Source organism: Drosophila albomicans, chromosome 2R (assembly GCF_009650485.2).
Source record: "Drosophila albomicans strain 15112-1751.03 chromosome 2R, ASM965048v2, whole genome shotgun sequence".
NCBI classification, from domain to species: domain Eukaryota; kingdom Metazoa; phylum Arthropoda; class Insecta; order Diptera; family Drosophilidae; genus Drosophila; species Drosophila albomicans.
In genome coordinates, this window is record NC_047631.2 from 22,162,874 (window position 1) to 22,189,779 (window position 26,906).

A 26,906-nucleotide genomic window follows, 5' to 3' on the forward strand; every position below is an offset into this window, starting at 1 on the left:
AGTAATCTCTCATGCTTGCCTCATTGGCAGCTGAAAATCGCTTTATGCTAATTCAATTCAATAGCCCTAAAATATGAGTCCTGTCAATGCGTTTGTATATGTGTTTGACAGCGCACTTGTGTATGTAGAGTGTGTGTGTGTGTATGTGTGTGTGTATGTGTGTGTGTGCTTATCAAAGCCTGCATAATTCGATTGCAAATTAAATTGTTATTAGTTTGCGCAACAGGCAGCGAGGGCACAACTGGCAATTGAATGAATTTAGTACAGTCCGCTCCCAGATCTGGCCTGGCATAAAAGCTGCCTCATTAGCATAGTGCCCAGGCGACACGCCACACGCCGCACGCCGCAGCGTCAACGACGACGTCGAGATGCCGCACACACACAAATTTACATACAACACTAAAAATAACATAAATATTGCCAGGCGCAAGTCGCTGCGACAGCGTCGCGCAACAAGGCGACAAAATAAATGGAAAAAATAACAGATAAAAAAAAAACGAAATGTGAAACGCAGAAAAAAAATATACGACGCAGCCAAAGAGAGCGCAGAGGAAAAACTACAAAAAAATGAAATTCAAATAAACCTTAAAATTGACTTAGCGACAGCAGCGACGCCGGCGGCGACAGTGACAGCGACAGTGGCAGCGACGCTGCTTCTGCTTCGTGACAGCCGGCAGCACAAGAAATTAACACAAAATCAAAATACATAAAAAAAATATAGCAAAAAAAAATAAAAAGAAATAGGAGAAGAAACAACTAAAATGCTAAGCGAAAACGTCAGCATGGCTGTCGCCAAAGCCAAAAGCAAAACTCCACACAACAAATGTGGCACAACACTAGTGACTACGATATACTCTTTGAAAACTGTTGGATCAATTACTAAATTTTTCATCTCAGCTATGTAGCAAAACGTATTTGGAATTTAATTGACCCGAATTTACACTAAAACATGTCACATCTGTGCTCTTGTTGCTGTTGCTTGTGTCAGTGCCAACATGTAAACGTATCGTCGCAAATGCAGCGTATCGAACTCGAACATGTTGCAAGCAAACAAGCGAGAGTTGGCATTAAAGTTGTGCGACAGTGGTGCAACCCAATATAATCAGCAACAAATTATAACATCATTTTATTATCGTTGAACTTTATTTATTGAAATATATTTATATTATTGGATTTTTTTATAATTTATTTCAACTTATTTTATTAACAGCTCAATCAAGTTGCTTTGTTACACTGTGCCATGCGTATCCAAAAGCCACCCACTCACACACAAACAAACGTGCATACCAATACAGAAGCAGCAAACAAGTTCTCGTCCAAAGTTCAGACGCAACCTGGTTGGCGTTGGCTGCCGGCAATGATGGCGCTGACGCCGACGTTGACACGAACACAAACACAGACGCGGACGCCAATGCCAACGTCGAAGCTCAGTTTGTTTATAAACTTTGTGCTGTGCGGACGTCAGCGCATCTTTTTCTCGCATTCTCATTCACATTCTTATTTGTCGTCTTCGCTGTCTGTTCGTCAACGTCGCGCGTTTACTGCTGCTGGCTCAACCCAGCCAACTCCGTTGTGCTCCCCTCTACCCTTGGAGCTACGCACGTTTTGCCGCCTACGCCGAAGCAAGGCGCGCACGACAAGTGAAGCGCACAGGTTATACATACATATATGTATGCGTATGAATAAGAACGTGTGTGTGCGTGTTATGAGTGTTATGCCTCTATTTGTATTTGTGTATCGTGTTTGCCGTGTGTCGCGTTGATTTCTTTTGTTTGCTGGCCAATTGTTGGGCTTAATTAATTGCAAGTAGCATATGGCTTAACAGAAGCCGTAGCAGCAACAGCCACAGTACCAGCAACAACAACAACAACAACATTAACTTTAACGAGTGTATTTCGCAACCACTGGAAAAGTATTGAAAAAAAGTGCTTACTTCTCACTCAACCAATACCAACATATGTACAAGCAAGAAGAAGCAAGCATTCGAAGTACCACCAAAGACAACAAAAAAAACCAGTTTTGTCAACGCTGCAAGCAGCGCAGTCGCAGCGGCCACTGAGGTAAGTTTACATGTATTTGTGAGTATATGAGTTTTGTTGGCTTTGTCTGTCTTGCGTCTGCTGTAGACAGCCGTCGTTGTCGTTGTCGCTGACGCTGTCGCCGTCGTCGTCGGCATTGCCGCCTTTGTCGCCCACACGTCTTCGTCGTGATACCGAAACTGGCTTCAGCGCTTTGGCGCTCAGTACATGAAATGTAACTTTAATTTGATTGAACAACAGACTCGCGCTCTCCCCTCTCTTGCTCGCAGCCTCAAACTCCTTCGCTCTGAATATTTAGCGACAACTTGTTGAAAGAATTTTAATTTGTTAACTATTCAAACACATGGCATTCGTGGAGATCTGATGGCAAAACGAAAAGTTGCTAAAGGACAAAGCACAAAAGAGAAATAATTTAAATCATGCTAAATTAAAAACAAAACTAATTTGCACAGTTTTGCAGTTTTTGGCAGAACTTTGTCTGCGCTGCTTTGTTGACAGAAAAAAATACTCATTTAGACAGCCAGCAAGAAGAGCAGCAACAACAACAACAACAAACAACGATAGCGACAGCATCAACAACAAGAGTAAAAGCAACAGAATCACAGCAGCAAACTTTTTAATTGTCAACTTTTAGTCGAGTCGAACCCAGTTGAGTTGAGTCGAGTTTAGGCGCAGAGTTCGAGTTTGAGCAAAAGGAGACAGAGAGAAGTTCGGCAGTACTCTTTCTTTTTTTTGTTTTTTTGTATTATCTTTGTTGTGTTTTTTGGTGTACTCCCTAATTGAAATTTCGTTTGTTCATTTCTCTTATGCACTCTTCTTTTGAAGCAAACAAAGTTTACGTTCATTTTGAGTGGATTATTTATAAGCTCAATCAATACAAGCTCAAAGCAATGCAACTTGATATACTAGAAGAAATAACAGTCTGAAAAATAACTATGTACAATAGATTGATTCTCTTCTTATCAGCTGCAATCCGAATTGGAAATGTAATCATGCTATTATTAGTAGAACTGATTGTTATTGACACAATTTACATACTATATATAATTATAATCTTTTAATTGATGTTTGCATTTCATTTAAAAAAAATCAAATGACATCACACCCTCAAAGCAACAATGACTATGAATCAAGCTTTTAAACCACACAAAATTTACTCAGTTGCATTTATTTTCAACTGTTGCTTTTCGTTACGAACTTTTCTTGTTTTCAATTCATTTAGTTTCTCACATTTCATGCTTATTTTTTCTCCATTATATGGTCTCATTACGTGAAGTTATTTTTTTGGTGTCCAAACTAATCGGCTTTAATAGTCAAGCTCAGTTGATGGGATTCATTTACTTTTTTTTTTAGGGGAAATTAAAAGTTTCTGTAGATGAGGATGGCAAAACATACTTTTAATAGAGAAATGCATTGCTGTGTCGACTTAGACCAACTACAAATTGGACTTAATATGGGACAAAATGAAATTAAACATATATATTGTGGCAAACATACTCGAGTAACTCGTAGTATACTATAGTATATTTTATTAACGTTAGAAAAGAGCAACACAACTAGCGCAAAAACTTTGTCGTTGCCGAATATTTGATGCTTAGTATATTCTGGCTCATCCTTGCAATATATCCTTGCACATACATCCTGACACATCCTTGCTTTGCCTGAGGATCTCTCGACAAATATTCAACACTTTCGCCAGCCAAATATTTGGAATACATTTTGATGTGAGCTGTGGCACAGAGTTTTGCATAATTTATATGTGCAAAAATGCTAATAACATGCGAGGCCATCACTCAACTCAACTCTGAGCTCACCTTTCCTCTCAACTCCCCACCTCTCAAGTCACCCATTTCGTAGCATCTCTCATGTCATCTCATCTCGACCTGGCTCCGACAGTTTATATTTTCAATCAGTGTCACAGCCTCTGACAGCTCGATAACTTTTATTGCTCTTTATATTCCCCAGAGCATGGCATTCTTTAATTGCATGGAATTTCATTAGATGTAGCATTTTTGGACAACATGAAATAATTTGTGCAAAGATACAAAAACAAATGAAAATTCCCCAAGTTGTCTCTTTTACAGCATTTTAAATTGGAAAACGAATTTAAACTTGTTGTGTTTTTTTTTTTCTTTGATAGTAGCATCCAAATGTTTTCTTTAATTATTTCTCTTCAGTAAATGTGCAAAAATATTTTCATAAATTACTGCGTAAACTCTTTGAAAATGTTATCCAGGTGAGCTCGGTTGTAAATGACACTGCTCCATTGAGGTATTTCGGTTTTGCTGGCTTTGACTTTGGCTTTTCTCATCCCACTTTTGTCTGGCTTTAGATATATGTAGGTATGCTCTGTAGTTGCCATAAAGATGCAGATTGAAATGTAAATATACACTTAGTTACAAAATATGTACGTGAATTTGTAAAACTTGTGGCTTTTGCTGCTTCTTGGGAATTCAATGCGGTTGTTTGAAGTATTCGAGTTCGTTTTAAAGATATTTAACACGAAACTAAGACAGAAAGTTTGCAGCAATTGAAGTTGAATGAAGCTTAGATTGAAGTTAACGATCTTTGAAAGTGAAGTGAATTCATAGTATTAAAAATAAATAATGATAAATAAATGAACTGCTCATTATGAAATAGAATAGTCCTAGAAAGTAGCGTATTTCTCTCGCCAACAGTTGTCATATTTCATGGTCCGAAAACAATCTCAACCAAATTGCAGGCGAGCAAATGAAAAGCGGAGACTAAGAGCTGCACATTTTGCATAGCCATGGGAACAGAGCCCGCACAATGTGGCAAAAGGGGTACGTGCAACAAAGCCAGCACCAGTCACTTGCACGACTTGTACACAGGAGACAGACGGGACGACAAAGATAACCGACAACAAACCAACAGACTGGAAGCAGATATACAACAATAATGTATACTATATATATACATATGTCAGTTCGTTATATACAGATCCCCCGGTGAGCAGAACTCAACGCTGATTTCAGCTCACAAATATTCTCCGGCAGCTTGAAAAGATACAATATCTAGAAGTAAGCCTTAATGAATCATTGTAGCCAGACCGACAAAAAAAAACTAAGTAAATATTTATAAATTCGCAAATTAGAACAGAACGGAAATTAAATTTAAATAAATTTAAGTTTGAAGTTGTTCAGCCAAAAGCTGGGCCCACAAATTAACATAAAATATCAATTACCTGCTGCCATTTAATCGTTTTGTATCTTAAAGATACAATGTAAATTACGGCAGCTCATTTTCCCATTTTTCGCGTCATCGTTGTTGTTGTTGTCTCCCCGCTGGTTTTTATGTGCATATTTTAAAATGTTCAACATTTTTTTTTATCTCTGTCGCCACACCACAAGGTTGGTTGAAAAATAAAAATTGAGTTTTAAACGAGGCGTTGAAGCGAATTTATTTTATGACTCATGGCGGCGTTTTTGTTGGTGTTGTTGTTGTTGTTATGTCTTGCAGCTAACAGCAATGCAATTCAACATAAAAACAGCAACAACCGAAACAACAACAACAATAAAAGTAACTGCAACTTAATTGGCGCGCGTGTCGAAGAGGTGAGTTATAAACAAGCCCTTGGAAGAAGCTAAATAAAATTGCAACAAATTTTTTGAAGTGCTGAGCGACGGCTCGAGTAAAATGTCTAGCAATTTGGCTGCGAGGCATGCCACAAGTGGCCAGTGGCAGCAACACTAGCCAGCTCTTGTCTGTCTCGCTGTCTCTCTCTCTCTGCCGGTTGTTCCATGGCGCGTCATCAGGTGTGGGCAGAACGTGTCAGCAGCCGATGACAGTGTCTGGCAATTTTCTTATTTTTTCAATTATACCACGGAGTAAAAGAAGGTGAGGGATATGCCAGGCTATAAAGAAGTCGAAACTTATTTTCTTTTTGAAGAAAATAAAATTGAACACTCTTAAATTTATATGAATACCTTGCCGAATGTCAGAGCTATGAAATATTATAGAAACTCAAAAAATGTTAGCACGTTGCGTAGAGAAAATAGCAATACAACATTCAAAACAATATATTCTATAGTCTTTTTATTAATATTTAATAAATGAAAAACAAGTTTGAGAATGCTTAACTTGAGCTGAGAAAATTGAAATATGGTTGTGAATAAAAAATAATATTTACAATTCTTTAATTTAACTGATAAAATATTGATATAATAATAGTTTGCGATTAAGATAGAAAGCAGTTAAATGTATCGCATCCTGAGAAAATATTAAATTACGATACAAAAGCTGTTTCTAATATAAAATAATGATTAAATCACTTAACTTTAATTGATGAAATTTATTGAAATTGAATATTCTTTCAAATGCATTTGCAATATAGATAGAAAAAAAAACACTCAAATTCAGCTGATGAAATTTATATAGAATAATAATTGAATATTCTTTCAAATGCTTTTGCAATACAGATAAAAAAAAAACACTAGCTGATGAAATATATATAGAAGGATAGTTGAATAATATTTCAAAGGCATTTGCAATACTAATAGAAAACAGTGCAATCTATCACATTCACTCCCTGCAGATATTGAATTAATCTTAAACAATTGGTTATTATCATGTGGGTATTTTAAAGTCGAAAAACCGCAACAGAGAGTTCATTCTCTATTGTGTGGTTTGCTGCTGTTGTTGTTGCTGCTGTTGCCTGTCTGCGGCTTATTTTGTAAATTACGGCACGGACTTCAGAGAGCTTCGGGCGAGAGGCGAGATGAGGAGAGGAGAAGAGAGGAGGATAAGTGAGGCCGGGCAGAATGGAGAAATAAGCAGGAGGATTACAGCTGTCAGCTGGATGGAGGCGCCACAGGCCAGCGACGCCTTATAATGTAATATGTGAAAAGGGGAGTCGGGAATGGGGCGTGGCAAGGCAAAGCACAGACACAGAAGCAAAAGCAGGAGCAGAGGCTTGACTTTGGCCTGGGTAAGGTCAATGCTACACAGGCGATGTAATAGTCGAAAAGTCGAGAGAGTGCTCGACAATCGCATGAGCTTCGAAATTTACATTTAATTAGACATAATTGTAGCAATTTATACAGCAATTTGTTGTGTTGTTATTGTTGTCTTTGTTGTTATCTCTTTGGTTTGAGAAAATACTTTAAAGTGATTCATTGAAGTGTATTTTCTGCCCTGATTTCAAATGCCAGCCAAAGCCATGAAAATTGCTCTAAAATGTTTAACGCACTAAACAATTTCAATTGTGAGATGCATTCAACGATTTTATCCTATCGATTTAAGTAATTGCCTAATACATTTATTTATTGTATTTCATAATGCACATTGACAGCAATTTAATTACAAAATATTTCTTTAGCAAAACTATAATTTTGATAGCTTAAATTTTATAAGTTTACATCAATATTGCTAATTCAAGTTACCTCACAACTTTGCTTCGGTCCACAAGTTGCAGCTGACCTCAAGTCCGCAACTGACCTCCCCTCGTCTCCTCCTTTTCCCACTTTGCTAACTGCATGCCCATTATTCATTAAAGTTTGACTATGGCACACTCAAACACACACACACACACAGACACGCATGCACTTGGTCGTACATCATTAGAGATTTCCTGCCTTCCTCCCATCCATCGACTTGTGCAAAGTAATTTCCTAGCAAACTATTTTCGACTCTGAACTGAACTTTTGGTCTTACCCGAAGGTAACCGAAACCAACAAGAATAAAGAACAATAACAACAACGTGAACTGCAACGGCAATAGTCGAAAATTGAAGCACTCAGCAGCGATCGTTCACCTGAGTTCTCACCTTTCCACCTGCTGCTCTTCCCCTTCGATATTTGACTCTATTTAATTGCAATTCGATTTGAGTTTTAAATAAAATTTGAGCGAAAAAACCCCTAACAACAACGGCAGCAACAAATGTAGAATGTAGAAAAGGGGCGTGGCATTTTTTTTGTGTTTGTGTTTTGTTGCTTTAGTTTTTTTTTTGTTGTTTGAGTTTTTGGTCGAGTGCATTCTACAGATAGTCAGAGAGAGAGAGTGCTCGTTATCTGAAACGTTGCAAACTTTTTTTCGGGTAGTTATCCTTGAAATTGTTGTGACACGAGACAAGCTAGGAGTAAGGGCAACGAGTTGCACTAAAAGTTCTGCCACTGCAGAGCGAATAAAGGGGAGGAGATGAAGGGGGAGTGTCTGCCGGTGTGTGCACAGCCGAAGGCGGTGGCATTTGGGGGAAGGCCGTGCATTTAATATTTGATTACCTGTCATGCGGGGCTGCAATATGCCAACTGATTGCCAATGGCAAATACCAAAATGTCAGATGTTTATTTATGTCTATGTATGTGTGTGTGTGTGTGAGCGTGTGTCTGTGTTTAGTGTGTGTGTTTAAGTGTGCGACTCTATGCCATATATTAGCAGCCTGCATTGCATAACTTGAGGCGTAGCTGCAGCATCAATTTTGTGCCTTATTTTGCTACTTTTTCATTTTCACTTTCTGTGATGCTCAATTAATATTTTAGCTTCGCAAGACTGCAACAATCTATACCAATCTGTATGTTTTTTTTTTTCAATTTAATCTTTGTTTATTTAAATTCAAATGGCAATAGACTTGCCAAGTTTTCGAAAATAGAATTAAACTAATAAATAGAGTTTTGCATAATTTCTAGCAAACTGATTTTCTTTCAATGCTCTCAATGCAAACGCACTTTGTTTCTTCGTCTGTTCAAAACTTATTTAATACGCAATTTATTTAGCATTTATTTTCTCTTGTTGTGTGTTGTGTCCTGGCAATGCCATAAATAAATCAGTTACACTTGTACATTTTTAATCATAGCAAGCGGAGTTTATTTATGACTGCTTGACTATAAAATAAATAACTATCACAGTTATTTCTCTTGACATGTTGACCATTAAATCATTTATATGCTGGTGGATTATTTGAACGTCGGCTTGCATCAAAAATGCAATTACTTGCAAGTCACCACTCAGTATTGCACTTTACATTACACCAAGGATATGCTGTTGCCTTTGTCTATTCTCTCTCTCTCTCTCTCTATCTCTTATGTTCGACTGTCCAGTTTGCTTTGTCAATATCTTGGACAGCTTCTTTTTCTTGTTTCATCTGCTTCTCTTCTTCTAGTTTTCTACTTCTAAGTACCTTCCACCTAATGGCAAACATATTTGAGTACTTCCGGTCGTCGCTTCGCTCCATGCTTCATTGAAAGCTGTTTCTCCAACTTGAGCGATTTATTTGCTTTAACATGGTGTAGGAACTCAAACCAGAACCCCACATACCAACTCACACACACACACTTGGATGTTGCCATAAAACAAACCCAAAAGTCAATAGGAAAAAACGTATATATAAACCGAAAGCAAAACTCGTAAAAAATCATTTCTTATTTATTTGAGCGTTGAACGCGAAATGAAAAATTGCACAAGCAATGAAATTACATTTTTGTGGGCATCATTAGCGGAGTTCTCAGCGGAGAGGAGAGGAGAGCAGAGGAGAAGACGGCAACAGATTATGCCTGTCGATGCAGCGTAAATATTTGCACAAATCTAATGAGCACTTGGTGGTTTTTGTGGCTACGTTCAAGTGCTTGGCATTGCGAGTACTAAACTTAAAGTTGACGCTCAAAAATGTTTACAAAGCTAAGAAAAAAACGCCAAACGCAGAAAATATGAGTATCTTTTTTCCATTTTCGTTTGCCCATTCCCCAAAGGCATCTGCTTGCTCGCTCTCTTCCAGCAGGTCTCGATAAGAAGCTCAAGCACTTTGCCGCCTCTCGTTCCGCTCACTTCTGTTACCTTAGCTGCTGCTCCACCCACCCACACGTTGTCCTTTAGGCTACGCCAAGTCAGCCAGCCAGCCAGCTAACTTGGGCCATGGAGTGTTGTTCATGTGCGTTGTTCCATGGCAATATATAGAGTACTTCCCACTAGTGCCCATGCACAATACAAACACACACACACATATGTGTGTGCTTTTCCTTGTGGCCCTGTCCATTGTGTATGTGTGTGGCAGCTGCTGCTTGCTGCTCCATAATCTCAGTTATGAGCTTTATGCTTGTTGTCCTTGTCCGCCGCTTCGCCCTCTGACTCCAGATACAGCCAGATATAGAGAGAGATACAACAACACATTGAGAATGGGGCATGCCAACTTTGTCATGCTATAACTAGTTGCCAAGTTCGTGTAGTGTTGAGTTTGCTGTATCATCAACCGAGGACTGAATTCACCTGAGCCATTTCATAGAATTGAAATAAATTGGGGATTACGCACAATAAATAATCGAAGCAGCTTTAAGCTGGCAAATATGCTTTAAATGGTTTTGTGATTTTTCATATTTAGCTTAAGGATCATTTATAATACTTTAAGGATAGAATTTTTGATTTGTAGTTTAACGATTATTTATAATACTTTAAGAATTGAATCTCAACTTTTTTGCATGCATCATTAAGTAGTCAGAAAATTTGATATACTCACTCAACTCGTTTGCGCGCCTCCAATATCCTTTCGAATTCGATACGTTGTCTTGACCAAGGTCCGCGCTGCTATACGTTTATTGCGTTTTCTGTCCGCAGGGGCCATCCTGACATCCTTTTTCGCTGCAGTCCTTTTGCTTGTCGCTGCTGTTCCTCTTCATTGGCTTTTTTTATTATGCGTGTGTTGTGTGTGCGAGATGTACATTAAAAATTTACGTCTTTTTATCGCATTCCGCTGCCTCATCGTTGGCTGCATTATTTTCGCCTGATTAATTTTCAACTTGAAGTCGAAAAGCAAAGAAGATGAGGACGAGGAGGAGGACATTGCCTCCTTTTCTCACGCATACAGTTCTGTACTCTGGCATACTCCTTTTCTGGCCCTAATTGCGTATTTTGGCCTTAAACGTTGCGGTTATTATGCGGCGAACTGAACTTATTAATTGTGTAATTTAGTTTGGTGTTCGGGTGCCGGGTCAATATCAAAGCGGTCATAATAGCAGGCCAATTCAGGTTCATGCACAAATGCGTTTATGCCTCTTAAGATCCTCAAATGGACTTAAGGCCTTTTGTTGTTTGCCCTTTCGATGTGGCTGACCGGATGACGGTTGCCTGTTGCCGCTTAGCCGCAAAACATATTTCAAAGGCGATTCGGCTTGTTGAACCTTCTGGGCGTGTCTAGATTAATTTTAATGATAGTTATGGATTACAGTATGGCTTTTCGTGTCCGTTAAATGACCGTTAATGGCTTTTGGAGGCCCATGAAACAATATGTTCTAATGATGATCTTAATAAATAAACTTGGCACATTGTTAAAATGTCTTGATGTTAAGCATGTGAGCATCACATTTAAGTTCACGTTAATTTCTCTCTTTGAGCAAACTCAACTCTTGAAGCCTTTTGTTTTTCTTTAAAGAATCTTTAAGCCTACTTGGGCACAACTTCCGCAACGCGCACTCAACGCTTTTGTCGATGCTAAACAGAAATTATTGAATTTCTCGCCTAATTTACTTCGTTATGATGTAATTTTTATGTGTGCACGTATATGTATTGAGCCTTATACTTATTCATAAGCGAGCATTTTGTGCGCTTAACCACATTGCGTATACGTAACGTAATTTATAACTGCCAACACAGCCACCCACTTTTGCACATACACACACATATGCAGAGGGGGTAAAAGTTTGGCAGCATCCCAACACCAGATGAAATGAATGGGCTGCTCTTAAGGCTCAGCTTTTACCCCCGCTTAGCCCCCACCTCCCCCTCCCCCGCAAGACTTCAGCTTAACTCCGCCTGGGGGTAGCTTATTAGTCTTATGTTTTTATCGTTGTTGTTGTTGGTGCTGTTGTGCTTGCTGCTTGCTGCTTGGCGCTGCGGTTCGCGGCTCAAATTCAATTTGGAGTCGTTCGCATAAAACTTTTTTTGGCTGTGTTTTGTGCATTTGACGAGATGACAAGAACATAAAATCCGAGTACAATATCCATTGCAATCTATTTTGGACTTTTAATAAAGCAACTTTCGAGAACAGATTCATAACGAAACAGAAGAGAACTTTTTTTTTTGTTTTCAAATATGAGAGCTCTTCTGTATTCCGTGTGTAGCAGCAACATGGCAAACACTTATTAAGTGCCTGTGAACATGGTCACCAGAATGAATCTGCAAACAATTCTCATTCTCATTCCCAGTCTCAGTCTCAGTCTCATTCTCATTCCCATGCTCAGCATAAGCCACGCATTTCAGTCTTTCTTTCCCCTTCTCCTGCCCCTTCCCTCTGTCTGCTGCCAACGCAGGCTCAGAATATAAAAACTTGTTCTACAGCATTTTTTTAGTGGCAACTCGAGCCACTCGATATGGGCAAACGTGTCGGAAAGGAGCATTTACTAAACAGAACGCGAAACAGAAACAGAGCAAAAAGCAATGCATCGAATATGTGATGCTCTTTTTCTAGAACTTATCATTAAATGAAAATTGCAAGCAATTACTTTTAAGTAGCTGCATAAAAATTCACTTGACTTCTCACTCCACTTTCGTAATTTACTTGAAACTTTTGTTATTATTTAGAAAGTCTGCGATTCTCCATCGATAAGTAAATGAGCAAATGAGCTGTTAAATGCTGATTTCCTTTTTTTTCTTAGCTTGTCTACTCCTCCCTTGATTCCCTTGTTGCTTGAAAATCTTTTCATTTTGGTTTCTGGTTTCTGGTTTCGGTTTCAGTTTCTTGTTATGTTTTGACTTTGTTGTTTTTCTTTTTCTTGTTTTCACATCTGCCACGCCCTCGAACGCTCTGCTCTTATAATAAATGCATATTGGCGTACCATATGCCCAGTCACTGTGCAAATACAACACAGAATGAACACTGCAACTGCAACAACAACAACAACAACAACAGTAACAACTACAACAACTTTAACTCATGCGTTTTTCATGTCGAAGCCGGCAATTTTCGTAGAAATATTAAAAAATAAAAGAGAAAAGAGCATAAAAAAAAACACAGAGTCCGACATCTCGACGTGCTGACTGACCGATGTTGAAGTGCCCTTAAAAATTGTTGTATGGCAAATGCATTTCGGTTTTAACTGATTGGAATCGAACGGTGTTATCATCCCTTTCATTTTATTACATATGATATTTGCTCATATTTCCATTTACACATCGTGGATGGCAAAAGGTAAACGCTGCTTGAGCAAATAAAATTGTGCTTTATGGTTTTATTAAGTGAGTTACGCTTAACGTCCATTGAATACGGGAATGCAGCATCAAATTTACTTGCGAGGGGAAATTCGATTCATTTCCATTATTATTCGGATTTTTGTGGAATGAATAATTCAGTAATATCACAAGAAATTATTTAAATAGTGAGAAGCAAAACTGACAGAACTGTAAATACAATTTTTGAGCATTTAAATAATTCGAAAATGTAAAAACTATAGGAAAAGGAAAGAAGCAAGTCTGAAAAACTTGCTATTAAGACTTATTTTTTATTTGACTTTCTTAAAATTAAATATCTCAAAAATATAACATGATGAAAATGTAAAAACTATAGGAAAAGGAAAGAAGCAAGTCTGAAAAACTTGCTATTAAGACTTATTTTTTATTTGACTTTCTTGAAATTAAATATCTCAAAAATATAACATGATTCATAAAATTATTTAAGTTTTGAGACTCGCTGTTGCAATTGAAATTTACTTGCACGTAAAGATCGTTATATTTTCATTATTTCGCAGAATTAAATAACTCAAAAATATTACAAAGAGATGCGCGACTGACAAACTTGCAATTAAAGTTTAGCTCTTCACTTTCATTATACTCGCAGTTGATCTAATTACGAGTGAAACGCTGTCACTCCACTGACTTTAATACAAATTGACAACGCAGTTTTCTTCTTGCGAAATGACAGCATATTTTGCATATAAATGTATGTCTGTGTTTATTTCCTTTTGGCTTTATTGCGTAAAATGGCGCTTCAATAATTTAAATTTACATTTTGCAAACATAAACATAATTTTTAATTGCACACGGCGGACTCGTTCCAGCTGCAAGGATAATCGAGCAGCTAGACGAGCAGTTGAGTTCAGTTGAGGCTGACAATTATAACGCATACGCCACGTGTTTCACACGCCATTTTGTTTGTACATTTCAAATTATTGCCAACATCGTTTGCACAATAATTAGACACAAACAAATAAGCATAAACGAGTATGTACATTAAGATACACACACACACACACGCACACGTTGCATGCTTCTGACATTTGTATTAAACTGTTAAGCGTTTGCGGTTTTGCTCGACAGTCGCCGCCATTTTAGAGAATAAACGGCAAAAGCTTTAGACACAAGCATTTCATTTAAATTTTATATGAACAGTCACACACACACAACCCCACTCAAACACACGCACACACACTGGCACACACTTTGATATTCCACTCAAAGTGTGGAAAACTTTTGACCGAGATTGTGCAAAGATTTGTGCCCCGAAAAATTTAATTACTCTCTCTTTTTGTGTTGTTGGTATCAGTCTCATCGCAACATAGGGCCGAGCTCGGGACTGTCGGGGCAATAAAAAATTCAACTTTGCCAATTAATTTAATTTACATGCTGTTTAATTTGCACTTTAAGGACACTTTTAATTGCCACCCACCACTCACCATTTGATGTCCCGCAAATGTTTGCACTCTGCGGACATGAAATTCGCTTTCTGAGTGTGTGTGATATTCGTATCGTATATTTTACCCCCTTGCCACATTTTGTTGCATGTTAAAAGTGGAAGAAGGTGCTCGTCGTACACACGTATTCGGTGAATATGACAAAATTAACTTTATGGCTCGCTAAAATGACACTTTTGAGACCGGAGAGAAGGATCTTGTGAACGCCAACTTTGGGGACACCATAAGGGCACTTATTCATTTTCTTATGAATAGTTAAATGAGTGTACTCGTTGTGAGCAATAATTTCGGGGTATGTGATAAAATCAACACGCAAGTCTCCCAAGTATTTGCTTCATTTAATAGAATTTGTGCGCCATCATCACAAGTATTATAATCTAATTTTACTTTTAACACTTCTGAGGAAGACTTAATTGGATAGTATTTTCTTATTTGTTTTTTTCCCAGTTGCTTCATTCATTTCACTCATATTCTTTGTGTATAATTGCAATTAAAAGAAATATCTTTTCTTACTAGTCCAACTATAATTTTAGTTTGTGATTTATCTCTTCTCTCTGTACTAGCTTTGTTTCCCTTGCTGTGCTCAACTTCTTGAAAATGATTTACGCACTCTGTTTCAAAGACTATATACCTTAAAGAAAATCTTTCAACCTCATTTCCTGTCATCTCTTTGTCATCTCATTCACTTTTCTGTGCATCGTGAACGTGACCTAAGCGGCGCCCATTCATAGTGCGAAAGTAAATTACAAACTTTATCAACTTGGCAACACAGTATATTACTTTATTCTTTTCGTGTTTCCGTACTCATTATGTCAAATTTCATGAGAAAGATTACGTCTATGGGGACTATATGTAGTATATTATATATACGGTGGGATATGATGTGCTTTATAATACATACGTGTGCATGTTGATAATGTTACGCACTGACATTAATCATTCCTTGAGCCTGACGCTCAACTTTATAATTTCGGCAAGGCTTTATAACACACCCCAACAACCGACTCCAACTGCCGACTCCCGCTCCGATCTCTCTCTCTTTCTCCAACATTTCAGTATGTCTGTCTGTCTGTCTGTCTCACATGGTATATGCAGCTACGATTTTTCATACGAAATGATGTCATTAAACAAAGAACTGTAACGAACTGACGACAATAATGAGCCCGTGCTGCCGGAAACCGACGCATCGGTGCAGGACGACCAAAAATGAGAGAGGAGGAGCACGTAGGGAGGAGCGCAGTGAGGGGTGCATTCAGGAGTGGCGCCCAACTGGAGGTAGCACAAAAATTGTGCGACAAAATCCCAAAACAATTTATATGAACCAAGCGAAACGACACGCCAGCTACAACAGCAACAGCAACAATAATAATAAGAGAATTAACAACAACAACAACAGCAGCAATAAGAGTAAGCAAACAAATTCGGAGCAGAGAAAAGTGACATAAACTTGGTAATGCGGGGAGGCCATGTTCGTATAATGAAGCAACCGTGTGGCGAGCTAGTGAAGTTGTTGCAAAATAGGTTGCCCCTCTCTCTCTCCTTAGCGAGGGTTGCTTGGCAACAAAATAAAATAAAGAAAGACAAATATTAGTGTGCGAAAGAAAAATAAAATAAAAATCACAGACAATGAAAATAGCAAAAAAAAAAACAATGGAATACAAAATATTTAGAAAAGCATTATTTAAGTTAAGTTCTCTGTTTGAATTTTTACCCCCTAGGGTAGAAAGATATTATAACTTTCTGTTCACTTGGATTTCATACTATTAGAGTTAAAATTTCAATTTATTTTGTATCTAATTTCTGCTGCTCTTGGGTCTACATTTCTCGTATATTTTGTATGCTTTGATTTATTTTGAATGTAGTAGTATAACAGTATAGATTTCGGTATATTTTGGTAGTTTTCGTTACATTGATTTGGTATATTTTAACTGGTAATTATTGAAAAAGTGTAGTGTATATTCTTGTTGTTCTTGAACCTTTCTGTATACCTTGGTATATTTTGAATATAGTAGGTTATCAATATACTAAATACAGATTTCGGTATTCTTTAGAAGATTTCGCCATATTAATTTGCTATATTTGAACTGCTAATTAATGAAAACTGTATCTCGCAGATGCGCACACTCGACAATAGCTCTCTTACCTGTTATTTTAGATATAGAAGATATACATTCTTTGCAACAAGATCTTAATTAAACAGTCAAACAATATACAAAGTTTCTCTTAACGATCAACTTGTATCATAAACAATGCAATTTATTATTTATTTTAATTGTTTCCCTCGGAGTTTTGCTTTGACTTGTTCCCAAAAATGTTTTCAACAACTCTCGTCTATGGTGCTGCGCAAGCCAAAAAGTTGGCCAAAACGGATGCGTCAAGTTGAATGGCTATAAAAGCGTTGAATGATGTTGTGACCCGACGGCAGTCAGGCGATGACGACGATGGCGATGGTCACACAGGTGGCGGCACGAGGAGTTGAGTTGGCTACGATGCTTGGCACACTGCGTATTATGTATGCAAGTCGGCTACACAAAAACAAATACAGACACACACTCACACTCACACACATACATACATTATACGCTATACACGTACTTATAGAGGGCTTAACCGGGCCCAGTACACACCGACAACATTCCCCGTTTCCGTTCCGTTCTGCAACCCTCAACTTGAATCACGAGGCGCAAACATTTAGTCAACCAATGCCCAGCCCTGCCCCACTTTGGGGAGAGGGAGGGAGGCGGGAGCGTTGGCTCAGAATGAACCGGCGATGACGTTGAATGACGACGAATTTTGAATACGAATTTCATTATACGCAGCACTCAATTATTCAGTAATCTAGTTGCGACAACGGGGCCAACGAGGAGAGGAATGGCACAGGGATAAATGAAGAGGGGTGTCGAGGAGGAGTAGAGGGGAGAAGGGGAGGGTTAGCTGCCATGGAGCCATCAATGTCGATTGCTTCGTCGCCTCCCGCCTCTGCCTCCCCAAACAGTTGCGTTGTTGTGCTCGTTTTGAAATGTTAACAAAATGTTGCAGTTTCTGCTTCACGCAGCTAATTAACGTTGCCTACGTCGCAGTTGCTGTTGCTGTTGTTATTGTAGTGATTATTCCTGTTCCTACTGCTGGTGTTGTTGTTGTTGATGTATAACAGTGCTTATATAACACGAGCATGGCGCATATAAAACACAAATTGCCGCGTCGCAACCCGCACAAATTGCCAATTCTTTTGAATTTTGATGACTTTGTTGCTGTTGCTGTCGTTTTAGCTGCCACTATAATTGTTCGAGTTGTTGTTGTTGTTGCTTTCGTTTTTGTTATATGTTAGCTGTGTGACCATGTTTGGTTTAGCTTTTGGTTTAGGCAGCCGTTAGTCGCTGCCTCGTAATTATAATTATGCATGTGTACACTAATTAATTATGCATGCACCATATGAAGTTCGAGCTCATTTTGCTACCAACAACTCTGTACTCTGTATTCTGTACTCGGCTCTAGGGTTCTGTGGGTAGTTGGCAATGAACGAGGCCACACGTTTGTGTCACATCGTTTGATGATGTATCAACAGAGCTTATGGCGCATCGAGGCGAGCGACTCTCGTTGCAATCTGATTGCAAAAGCGCTCTAAGCGCTCTTTTGCAGCTTAAGCTATTGAGAGCTCACTTGCAAATAATATTTAAAACTAATGAGAAGGACTTCAGAATATGGTTGAATAATTCTAAAAGCGATTGCGTGTGTTCTGCACTTTCGAAGCAGAAATAAATAATTATTGCAAATATTTCTGCTAATTAGAAGAATATTAGAAAGTGAAAAATAAAATATGCTCTGGCATTAAATTAAATTTAATTATAGATTCATACGGTTCAGAATATGGTTGAATAAATAAGAATGCTGAAATATGCGCTTTCAAAGCAGAAATAAAAATTATTTCAAATGTGTATATCTGCCAATAAGAACAAAATTATAAATTAGAAAATTGAAACATATTCTAAACTGATATTCACTAAAATAATAAGATGAAATTAAATCAAATGAATTTATAATTTATACAAATGTCTTTCCCAACAACTTCATAAATTAAATTTTGTGTATAACACACTTTATTATTATGTGCCTTATTTATTATTTACACAAGTCTTGTCAGACAGCACACAGAGAGTACGACAACCAATTATTATGCAAAACTCAATCTTCTGCCCATTTAAATACTGTTTATATGGCCAAGTTTTCCTTCGCTTACTTATGCATACCTAGTTAAATGCGATTTGTTTATGGGGTAAATGCAAAAGCGCTTAAATTTATGAATCATAATTTCAGCAGTCATGCTGCCGCACCCCTCGCACTCCCTCCGCACCCTTTGTGGTGCATTGTGCAGCAGCCGTCGCTTTATTTGACTCTCGACTATTCCAACATTGGTAGCTCCAATTTCTTCCTTGAGTTTCCCAGTCGCAGTCCTGACGTCCTTTGCTTTCTCATTCATGGCTTGCGTGTGGCAACATTGCAGTTGCAGTTGCAGGAATATGCAAATGTAAATTATTGCAAATAATATGAGAAAACAGACTGCAGACTTCTGTGTTGTAATAAAGAGATAAACAGCGAGCAGCAATATGCAATATGCACATAAATAATATGTGCCATAAAGAGATGCAAAATGCCAAATACGATAAGTATTACGTATACGCACCGAGTATCTGTCTGTTTGTCTGTCAGGTGCAAGCAACAATTTAAGTGACTTTGTAAATATTAAGTTAAACATTACGACAGCCAATCGTCACACTATTTGAAAGTTGAATGCAGTTGCAACATTTATAAAATTGAAATAGTATACTTTTCCAACTTTGCATATTTCAACAATTTGCTTCATCTTTGTTGTTGTTGTTGTTGTTGTTGCTTTTTAATGGCACTCAACTAATTTCCGAAGTCAGTGCTAAGTAAAAATAAGTTGGTAACTTTTACTAACTTAAAGTTTGTTAAAGTTAAGGTCTAAAAGGAAAACTTTCTCGCCGTATTTTTTACTCTCTCTCTCTCTTTAAACATTCATTTGGTCTTTGTCAACTGTCACGTCTCGGAGGCTGCTGCGGCTGTTTCTCGTCTGGCAGTCGAAATAACTTGGCTCCAGTGCCAAGCTCTGGTTTCCATCGCCTGTCTGACTGACTGACGTGTGTGACAAATGACATTGGTAATTGGTACTAACAATTGTCAAATCGCATGCTTGCTATCAAAACTCACACCATTCAAGCAGTGTGTAACCATCACGTATACTTAATACGAGGCATTGTAGGAACATAACTATTAACTCTCTTAGCTAAGCCGCAAATTGTCATCATGTAGGCAATCGAAAGCCCAAACTGACAACAAGTTGATATCCTATGGGATATCCGATGGGGAATATATTTAGAGATGCATCCATTTGATTTATTCAAATACAATAGAATTTATTTACAAATCTAGCTAATCTGATGGTAGATAGTTTGTGAACGCAATGTTGTCCAGTTTTGATTAACGCTTTGTTTATTTGAATTGCATATGTTGCAAAATTTATGTTTTATAGTATTTTGGCGACAGTTAGCATTTAATTTAAATGCGGTTGTCAACGTTAAAATGATTTTTAATGAAATTAAATATCAACAGAGAACAATAGAAACAATGGCAAATTGTACAACAATGGCAGAGTGGCAAAAGTTTTAAATTACAATTTCCGCTAGCTGCTGACAAAAAGCCACAAAAACTACAAAAACATTTTACATTTTAATTTCTTTGATCATTTGAATTTTTAGTTCATCCCCTCCTGCGATTTTCATGGATTTTGAACTTTAAATATTCGTTCGTTTTTGGGAGGTGCCGCAGAAAAAAATAAAACCCGCTGCGGTCAACTAAATGGCCACCGAAAAAACAACCATGCAAATAAAATTATATTGTGTAAATAAAAAAACAAAAAAGTTGTGCAACAAAAACTGAATGGAAATTGATATCTGAATTTGAATGCAGCAGCAGGCAAATAAATTGTCGGGCCGGCAATTGAACTGGCAAATAAATCGCACTAAAGTCAATAGAATGCAAATAAAATGAACTGAATTTAAGGGAAAATTACAAATTAGGAAAGCGTGCAAAAACAAACAACAGCAACACAAAAAAAAACTATAATATTAAATAACAGTTTAGTTCTCACTCGAGCTAATTAGTTACAATTACATGTGGATGGCATGGAATTAAGACGAAACCAATTAATTAGCTTTGTGCATCTATAAAATATAAAGCAATAAATTAGATAATGCCAATTGCATTTGTAACAGTTGAAATTCTATTTCAATATTTAAATATTTTGTAATCTGCAATCCAAAAGAATGCCACAAAAAGAATGTCGAAAACAATTTGGATTTGCCAAGCGACATGATGAATCGTTCAAGATTATCCCAAATCAAATCAAATTGCAAAACGAAAAGAAAAAGAGATGGAAAAAAGAGAATTCTTTGCTACTTAACTCACCTCAATCAAATTTGGAATCGATGCCATCTCGCACTTACCATCAGCATCAACATAATGACCCCAAAAAAGAAGACAGCGCTTTGCTATTAATAGGCGCCAACAAAGTATAGCGGTAAATTGTCAGTGTGTGACACACCGAAGACCCCACTCTTCACTCCCCTCTTTGCTCTCCTATACCTCCCAAGTACGCCCACTTGGGCGTATGGCCAACGTAAAAACCCGTTGTCGCTGTGTGCAGCTTGTTTCGTAGCAATTTTCTGCTATCTGTATTGGATTTTTTCTAGCCCAAGTAGTCGAGCATCTTTCTTGACTCGCTCTAGACTAGGCAGCGTTTTCCTTTCTCCTCCCCCCTCTGCTCTTCCACTCAACGCTTATGTGTGTGTGTGTTTCTTTAGCGGCGTATGTCACCAAATGTCATTGACACGATTTGCTTTATGCTGCATTTCTTCTTCTACCATCACCACAAAGCAATGGGGCAGCCACAGCAACTACAACAACAGCAACAACAACTACAACATGTGTAAGCATTATATAGCTGGCTATATCTGTGCCGACGTTTTACATGCCGTTTACTTTGTGCTGGGCCACCTCAGCGTTTTTATTTCTCAGTGTTTGGCTTTCGTGTGTTTTTTTTTTCTTCCCTCTGCTTCATTCCATTCAAAGATAGCAAAAGTGAAAGGGGGAGGGGAAAGGTGCGCAACAACATGCGAGTAGATTGTTATCAGTGAGTGAGAAAAGTGCCGATACACGCAGCGACTCACACACACACTCACATACTAATGAGCAGCAAATGAAAGAGAAATGAGAAAACAAAATTTGTGGCTAAATTTGGCTAAAATTATTGGACCGCAATTGCGTAGCGAGAAAATGCACAGGTGCATTGGTAAATTAGCATTAAATAGCGACAAGAATGCCGTGAGAATGCAAAATGCAAATAACACATGCCAATCGATCAATCATCCATCAGTCAAGTCAATCAGTCAGTGAGTCAGAGTCAGAGTCAGTCAGGCATTGAGTCATTTGGTCACTTCAAGCAAATTAAAACTAAATATTTGATTTGCATTTTACGAAAACTGAGTGCATGTGTGTGTATGTCTGTGTGTGTATTTGTGGCCTGTGGCAATCGATTCATTCAACCATTTTGGCTTCGGCTTTACACTCTTTGTTGTTGATGCTGACCCCAGGCCGTGCGAAACAATTGCCGAAATGCACAATAATTGCATGTTCAAAGTTTACCATTTAAACATGACTGTAGTCACTTACCTACATGAATATTTCATGCATCGCAACAAATGTGAATGTCAAGCTTTAATCTACTAAAGCATTAAATATACATATATGCGAGTATCTGCCACAAAACCTCAAAGGAAGCTTAGAAATGTTTCCCACTTCCATTAAATATCCTTAGCTTAGCCATAAATATGTGCTTACTACATTTAAAAACAATTATGCCATTAATCATAGATGCAATTTGTAATTTTCAAGATGATTTAGAGTACATTGTTTGCTATAGTTTTCCATGCTTGTTATTGTTAAAGTTTCTACAAATTGCTGCAGCATTTAGTTAATAAAAATTAAACATTTATTATACGCAGAGCTGCCAGCACATTTTTTCAATTTATTAAATTTCATTAATTATTCAAAATAAAAGTGGTTTGCATTGTCGATATTAATTGTATACTCTACACAGAAGTGTGAGTAATTGAGTGTACAATTTTTTCCAACTGCTTCTGTGAATAATTTATAATCATCAAAAGAGTGGAGAAAAAATAAATTAATAAAAATGCCATTGCAAATATTAACTAAATCAAATTCAATCAAGACATAATCAAATTGTGATTTTAGTAGTTATTTTATATTACCAAAGAGTATTTGCAGGTGATCGTTTTTTACTTATTTCTCTTCCCTTTTGTTGTTACAAGCGATATTTTGTATAATTCAGGCTATTAAAAACGTTGCACGTCAAATTGATGACAAGGGCAATCGATTAAATTCGTTAACGAGACGTGTCAAATTGATTGACAGTCAATAAATGCTGATTATATGGAATGCCGAAACACACTTAACCCAATTTTTACTACGTTATAAATGCCTAATGAGTTACTTCGTGCATGCAAATTTTTGCTTTACTATTACTTTTGAGAAATGGTTGAGAACACATTTAAATGTCGTACATTTGTAGAACAGTTAAAAAACCATTTGCTCCTAATCACCGACCCAATGCGAAACTGTCAAAGCCAACCCGGTCGCCATCCGTTTTGTGGTTTATTTAAGGAACATCTACTACGTATGCGTTGCTCTTTGTATTTTGTATTAGAGCCGCGCGCAGAGTTCTGCAGACGGTAGAAGAAGCCTGCAGACAATCGTCGAACTCTCCACATAGGTACATAAGTTGTTCAGCATATACATATGCATACATATACATATACATACATTTATGTAAGTGTGTGGGCAGACACACATATCATGGTCTGTGAAATGTTTTGCATGTTTACTCATGTATTTGCATTCCGTGTGACATAAATCACGCACATGACACAACAGAACACAGCACGATGCGAGCAAGCCCAAGGCACAAAAGAGAAATGCCGAACCCGTAGCAGGCGAAGGGGGAGTGAGGGAGGCAGGAATGGAAGCCACCTACTCACACAAAAGGGAAGGCAAGTGGCAGAGAAAAGAGGGACGCCCACGCAACTCGCTCCCATTTTCATTTCAGGGCAACAGTCGCAGCAAAAGCAACAGCATCAGCAGCAACGGAAATGTCGCATTGCATTTTTCAATGAATGCGTTGATTATTCCACCAACCTTTAACCCCCACAGCCTCAGTTTGCCGCTGGCAGTCGTTCAACATTGCATTGCATTGCAGTCACCTTCAGCTCCAATGGCTGAGACAAAGCTTAAGAAATTAATTAAGCTGCCAATGGCGACAGCCTGTCAATTCAGAACTTCTCATTTTGCTTGTCGTGGGAGGCAATAGCTTGATAGAAAAGTTTGCTTAGCAGAAATAAGATGTAACCTTAATGCTGTGAGTGCAACTAAGTTATACGAATAGTAAATTACCTAAATGAAATACTATATAATGAACTCTACATAAGAAATACAGAAAATATAACTAGTATCTTATCAAATTTTGCAAAACATACACGCAACTTTGATTTAAGTTATGCAACATTGCGAGAGCATTGAGAATTCGACTTGCAGCATGATTTCTATCTGCATCATTGCCTTTAATTTTAACCTGAATCACTTTTCATTCCACCTCTGCTTCATTTTCATTTCGGGTGAGCTTGGAGTATATTAATCTTACATTTATACCATTTAATATCGTAAACGTTGCCGAACATATTTCCATTCACCTGACACTGATTGATGTGAGAGAATGTAAATTGAATTCAACTACAGCTTTTGGCAGTAGTAAGTCGAGCTTAATGCGAATATTTTCCCATTAGCAGCCGTAATCAGCTTTATTGGTAATGCAAGCTCAAGCAATTACCTAATGTGATGTTTTGAGGCTGTGACAACTAAGACCAGAGCTAATTTGAGCTTAGGACTTAGGCTTTCAACTGCAGCAAGGCATCAAATCATATGATGATGAACAATTTCATGGAGCTTTGCCTCTATTAACCAACTTACTTGGCTGCCTCTTCACTGCCCTCCCCCGACTAGGCACTTCATCAGCTAATCCTGCCCGCTGGCACTTGCAATTTAATTACAGCCAAAGCTTAATTGAAGTAAGTACAACGGCATTAGGTGCAGGCCAACGGCAGTTACATTTGGCCGGCTTCATCTGCATTTCTCTCATCCCCCACCCCAACTCAACTCAATGATCTGCAGCAATTGCGAGTAAACAATGAGAGAGGGATAGACGCACCTCTCAGGGTTTGCCTATGTAGGGTGAATCTAATCACAAAATCACGACCGCAACCCCAAGAGATCACGACCGAGCAAGAGACAGAGAGAGAGAAGGAAGAGAAACTGCACAGCCGCTAATTGAATTAGCGCCTCCAAATGTAACCCACTCACGAAATCGCTATTTGACTCCAACTTGTAACGGCTTGCGGCACTTATGTTAGCTCCCACCACGCAGCGCAGAGCAGCCGACAGTTCATGTAATTGGTTATAATGCGTGCATAAATCAAGGACAGACAGACAGAGAAGAGGCTGCTGAGAGTCTGCTACTGTAGTTACACTCTCATATAACGCATACCGTGCAATGCTACATGTCACACTAGGCAGCAAAGTTTAGTTATAAAAAGTGATTTGCAAGGGTGACGTATACGTAATATTGTTATGTACATACAATAAACGTTTCAGTTAATTGTAATATATATCAAATAGATATTTACGACCATATATACCAAATTAATATGCCGCATAAATACTAAATATATGCCAAAGGCTATATTTTGTTTATTGATATAGTACCACATTAAAAATATACCACAGAGTGCAAAATATACCAAATGCTATATTTTGTTTATTAATATAGTACCACATTAAAAATATACTATAGAGTGCAAAATATACCAAAGGCTATATATACCAAATGCTATATTTTGTTTATTAATATAGTACCACATTAAAAATATACCACAGAGTGCAAAATATGCCAAATGCTATATTTTGTTTATTAATATAGTACCACATTAAAAATATACCATAGAGTGCAAAATATACCAAAGGCTATATTTTGTTTATTGATATAGTACCACATTAAAAATATACCATAGAGTGCAAAATATACCAAAGGCTATATTTTGTTTATTGATATAGTACCACATTAAAAATATACCATAGAGTGCAAAATATACCAAAGGCTATATTTTGTTTATTGATATAGTACCACATTAAAAATATACCATAGAGTGCAAAATATACCAAAGGCTATATTTAGTTTATTGATATAGAACCACATTCAAAATATACCATAGAGTACAAAATATACCAGATTATCAGCCAAAGCAACTAACCATCGTAGTAATACGTACATTTCCTGGAGCCACAAAGTTATTACACCATTCTAAACAATGGGTAGCGGGTATAAAAATACTTTCTTTAAATATGTTAACGAGTATTACTTCTTTCCAAACAAACAAAAGTAGTTGTGCAACATTTCTCTAAGCACTTCCTTTGTCAGACAAATTTCAGTATATAAAAGTCTTAAATTTTTGTTGAACAGTTTGCATGAATCGTGGCAGCGAAATGCAAATTCAAATGCATGCAAATGCTTGCAACTGCTAATAATGGGCATTATCATTATGCTGATGGAGCGTGCGGTGGGGGAAGCCCGATAACTATTTCAGACAGGCAAGGCAGCCCAGCTTTTGCTGGTTACACAGCGGAGTGTCGGGAAAGTGTCAGTCACTTGGGCTTGGGTTTAGGTTACAATCTCACACACACACACACACACACACATATACACACAACCTCACACCCGCACACACACACACACTGACATAGACGCACACTAAAGTAGAGGAAAATCGGTTCGCGGCAACGCTCTGTCATGCATTTCTCATGATGCGAAATTTTGTTCACTTGACATTTTGACATTTGGCAGCTGGCTGCAAATTAACGCAACATCAGCGTCAGCCAACGCTTCGAGGGGTGTAGAAAAGGTGGTGGGAGGGGGTGAAAAGGAACCGCAGGGTTTTGTGGGTTGTGTTAAAAATGAAGTAATGCCATGGAGCTGTGTGCGCCAAAAAGAATGAATGACTTTTGTGCAAAGCAGCGAGTTGCTAACTAACACACACTA

At 37.8% G+C, this 26,906-nt stretch overlaps 1 protein-coding gene across 1 annotated transcript in view; it reads left to right on the forward strand.

Moving 5' to 3' along the window:
- The first annotated feature begins 1,421 nt into the window (after positions 1–1,421).
- Positions 1,422–26,906, forward strand: part of LOC117575807 (trophoblast glycoprotein) — a 43,695-nt gene continuing 18,210 nt past the window's right edge. Inside the window, exon 1 of the mRNA XM_034260198.2 lies at positions 1,422–2,060. The gene's annotated coding sequence lies outside the window, so the exon portion shown is untranslated. The remainder of the gene's footprint in view (positions 2,061–26,906) is intronic.